Genomic DNA, 5,075 nt, shown 5'->3' with positions numbered 1-5,075 from the left:
GGAAAAGAAATACCCTCAAGGATGAGGCGGGCCTGAGGCCGAGACCGGGTCGCGCCTACCCGTCTGGTGATGAGACGCGGAGCGGCGATGGCCCCTCACTCCGCGGGCCTCGCGGACAGTGTCAGGCAGGGGGTGGGAAAAGGGGCCCCCTTGGTCGCACTATCTCAGCGCGGGGGGAAACAGGAGGGGGTTGCTGATGCTCGGGGTATAGAGGATCTTTATTATCCCTGGTGTGCGTCTCCACCTCGGCCAGGTCGCGCTGCCGGCCTTCCTCGGGCGCGCAGCTCCCGGCACCGTCGCGAGCACCCCCTCGTCTGCCTTCGCCGCTGCCGCCTCTCCGCCTCTGGACTCTCCACCCTGGACTCTTCTTTGGGCTCTCCTCGTTCGACTCTCTTCAGCTTCTCCAGCTACTACAGGCTTCGGGCTCCAGACTTCCACACTCTTCTCTGACTCTTTCTCCCTCCGACTCCTTCTCGTTCTCTCCTGACTGACGAACACCGTCCTTTTATCCCCCCGTAGCTTCGCCTTTGACCCCCTCCCTTTGACCTTTCACCTCGCTCCCCATTGGCCCGAGAAAAAGTGGGCGTGAAGGCTTTTTGATCCACAAATTTGCATATATCGATCGTTCTGGAGGCGGGGCCAAATCGCCCCTCGCTCACTGATTGGACGGCAAAAAGTGGGCGTGTGTCGTTTTTGATCCGTTTTTGAAGCACAAAATCCGTGATTTTGTACACGCTGTTCAACGTGCGCCCTGCACGAGTCCAACACCGGTACCCACAGCGGGGCAAGAACGGTGGCGATGCTACGGTTGCGAGGTGTGACGTGAAGGTCGTGGCGGTTGTGGTGAAGCGGTGTTGTGGTTGGTGGTTGATGTTGTGGTTGTGGTGGTAATCATGGCGGGTGGTCCAAAATAAAGATAGTAAAAGAAAAACGGCTATCCTGAAGAGTCGCAGCTCGCATAAATGACATGTATTCCCACTAGACAACGGGTTTGGGCCTAACTACACATGCACTTACCGAGATACCTCACCTAAGGGACCTGAATGGTGGTTTGCGAATTTGGTAACCACAACACTACCCCCTCCCCTTTTTACAGACTCGTCCCGAGTCGTCAAATTTTCGTGTGCCATCATGTGTAGTTTTCCCCTAGTACATTTTACCTACGGATCCCTGAGTGCGACATTCATGGTATTCGTGTCCCCAAAATAAATAACCTGAGGGCTGCGTAACTATCTAAACAAACTCACTCATACGGACGACTTAAATAAAATTGCCGGCGCTAAGACATACATGCCGGGGGCGCACTCATATTTACAGTACATCTTACCTTAACTTACAAATTTTACACTAAACCATGGCCCAGGATCATTGAACTCTGCAAAAAGAAAGCAGTTAGCAGGGAGCCAGGCTGCCCGCATGCAGTCTCTGGCTCAAACAATGCAGGTGACAGGGAACGTGGCTGGCTGCTCACACGCAGTCCAAGGCCTTCCCTTTTGAACTGAACTCAGTGAACCACAACGGTGCTTGGGCTGCACATACGCAGTTTCCGTGTCAGCTCAAGTGGCACACGCAATGAGCACAACGAATGGATGGATGAACACAAACACGGTGCACGGGCCGCCACTGCAGGCCCGTGTTGTAGCTGCCAACGGGGCAGTTCTTGCAGCTTGCAAACTGTTGCTTTCAGATCCTGGCGCACATGGAAACGAACAGGGGGGGCAAAGCAAAAAGTTGAACGGGGCTGGTGAACAGGGGCAGTGGGCATGGCATGGCAAAGGTGAGCAGGCAAACACAGCCCGCAGAAGAAGGCTGCTGCAGGCAAACACAGCCGGCAGATGAACTGGCCGGCACAGGCCTTGCAGAAAAACAGCCAGCCGGCAGATGAAGTGGGCCGGCACAGGCCTTGCAGCACAACACGGCCAGCCGATGGCACAGGCCTTGCAGCAAAACAACAGCTGCCGATGAAGTTGGCCGGCCTCTGCCTTGAAGCAAAACACGGCCAGCCGATGAAGTTGGCCAGCCTTTGCCGTTCAGTGGAGGTTGGTGGAGGGAGTGCGGTGGTGCTGGCCACTTGGAAGGCGGGCTCGGACCTACCTACCTGTCTCCCTCCCACCTATCGCCTTTGCCTGTCACTGTTCATACCCACTCCCTTAATTTGTCAAACCCCAATTTAGCCCCAACTTATTTTTTTTTGTTGTTTTTATTTTTACTTCCCCACTATAAATCGTCCCCTAACCCCCTTTATCGTCCTTGTTCGGCTAACCTATCCTGTCACCTAGCCTACTCCCAACCCCTACGTTCCCTTCCCGGAGGGGAATAAGGGAGAGCTAACGTCCCGTGTCGAGGCCCAACGAAGCCTCAGAATGGCCTCCCCAGAGTTCAGCGATCTTAACACCAAGTGGGTCCAGCGGCCCACAACGACAGCGAGGGGATGGATGGTGCGGAGGGTTACATCTCCTAATCTACCCTAACCATTAACTCTTAAACTACCCCGGGGCTTTCAACAAGCGCCTCTCGCTTAAACTATTGGTTCTAACAACCCAGATTCCCGTCGCCTGTGTTGGTGTCCTTACTATTTCGGGCCTCGCCCCCCCAATTTTCTCTCCGTGCCCTCACACGGTCTCCTGGCTGGGACACGTGGCTCCCTTTGGCAGGCACGACCCTCTGCCGATTCTCCCGCTATGGCACCCCCGGGCACTACACTGCCTCCGAGCCTACCAGCTCCCTAACACCGGGGAGTGCCCCCATGGCACCTCCCCTGAAACGCACACGTGGCAGGCCGGCCTCCCGGGCCCCTTTCCGAGGGTCACCCGTGCCCACAACACTGCCCACGCGGCTAATGGCGCCCCGGGCCCTCGCACCAAGCAGGCGCACCCGTGCCCACTACTCTATCCCGGCCCCCCATGGGCCCATGGCCTACTGCGGCCGACTAGCCTGGTGCCCGGGGTACCCACTCAGCGATACTCACCTTTCGCAGCCACGCTCCCAAGCCCGTCAACAGGGCTCCTGCACCCCTCCAAATGGGTCTCGAGCCTACTTTCCCACCAACAACAAAACGACCTCCATTTTTCAATTTGACTAACCCCCTAACTCACTCTACACTGACCCCGGGGTCCCTTGGGCGGGAGTCACTCCTCCCCCCAATCACTCATCGCACCATGCATTCCCCATTCACTCCATACACACAGACCCGCTGGCCTCACTCACTCACCAAGCACATGCTTCCAATTCACTCACCAACAACTCTTCAACACACACACCACTGAACTCTGCCATCCTCCTAACTACATCCCCTAACTAACTCGTGCTCCCACGTCGTCCCTTAAACTACAGCACGTTCCTTTTAACACTACGTAGCTAAGCTACGTCCCCTCTACACATTCACAAGTCTGTCCCTGTCTCCAAATGTCCCCAAATAAGTCATTTTATTTCCCAACCTAAATCTCGCTACAATCCCTCTATCTAATCCATTCCACGGACTCCATGAGGACTTACCCCTGCCCCATGAAGTCGGTCGAGCTAAGCTAACCCTTCCCCCTAACTAGTTTCCATCCTGTGCCCAGCGTAAGGGGGTCTTTCACCCCTTGCCCAGGAATCCTGTACACCCGAAAGTGAGGCTTGCTTTTTTTTTTTTTCCATGCGCAGCACCTGTGTGGCAACTCAGAGCTCGCGCACTTTGCACCTGCCCGTGACGTCATGCAGCTGCACGTGTTCCTCGTCCCTCCTTGGACGGGACCATCCGGCAGAGATACCCCTCCTGCCGGATTACAACCCCACGTGCAGCCATGACGTCACCGTGCGCAGAAAAAAACAAGCCCCACGTCTCGAGGGGTTCCCCACGCGAACACATGTGCTTTGCCCGTTGGAGCCTAACACACACGATCGCGTGGAGAACCCGTCCGGTCCAAATCCATTTACCTGCCTAAACTTTGTCCGTCCGCGGGATCGGCAAATCCACCACGTGCGTTTCCGGACCGGGACTTCACTCTCGCAAGCGAGCACGTGGTGGTCTCGTGCGTTGCACAGCACGAACCTCGTGCTCGCGGCTGGGTGAACCCGGCACGGTCCCCGAAACAGCTACAGCCGCTACACGGCTTTCTCTCCTCTGTCGCCGTCTCCGTCTCCATTCCACACACGCATACCTGCGTGTTACGACGCACACAGTCCACTCCATCACATTCACACGGGGAGACGCGGCTGCGTGCTCCCGCATGCCAACCGACATCTCCCTCACATACCGCTCTCTCACACACACGGTCTCCCTTGCACACAGCGACCTTGCACACGGCCGTTCACTCACGCGTGCCTCACTACTCACACAAACCATACTACTCACACGTGGTGCTCCATTCACTCGCGCGGGGGCACTCACCCGCGGTGCCTCACCCACACACGCGAGGGCACTCAACCGCTGTGCCTCATCCACACACCGTGCCTCACTCATACACGCGGGGGCACTTAACCGCGGTGCCTCATCCACACACGCGGGGGCACTCACCCGCGGTTCCTCACTCATACTGGCCGTTTCACTCACACACACGGCCTCTTCCATACACGGTGCCTCATCCACACACGGCGTGCTGGGAAGCACGTACTCTGGCACCATCGCCACCACACCACTCACACACGGGGTCGCTTCCACACACGGGGACGCACTCACGCCTTGCACCACACACACAGGGACAACCACACTGGGGATTCGAGTCCCCACAAGGGTCTCCGGGGCCTCTACACCCCCCAAGCTCTCCGTGCACCTGTCCACAGCACTCCTCCTCTCAACCTCGCAAAGCACGACCGAACTCACCTGGTCGTGACTCACCTCAAGGGGGCATACTCCCTCCGCTCGTTCCTGGAGGAGGCCATCCAGGTGCTCGCACTGGGTCTCTACCCAGTCCGCCAGCTCACCCCCATTGTCCTCTACTACATCTGTGTGTGTGTGTGCGTCACTTACCCCGTCTTCCTCGTGTAGTCTTTCCTCTATTTTTTCTATCTCCCGTGTCTCTGCCAACTCTTCACCCTTTACCTCCCTTGTCTCCACTATTATTATTTCCTTTGTCACGGCCTTCATGCCCGCC

The sequence above is a fragment of the Eptatretus burgeri genome, chromosome 16, assembly GCF_056783735.1.
Source record: "Eptatretus burgeri isolate ZD-2024b chromosome 16, Ebu_testis_v1, whole genome shotgun sequence".
In the NCBI taxonomy this organism is placed as follows: domain Eukaryota; kingdom Metazoa; phylum Chordata; class Myxini; order Myxiniformes; family Myxinidae; genus Eptatretus; species Eptatretus burgeri.
This window is presented reverse-complemented; position numbering follows the sequence as displayed.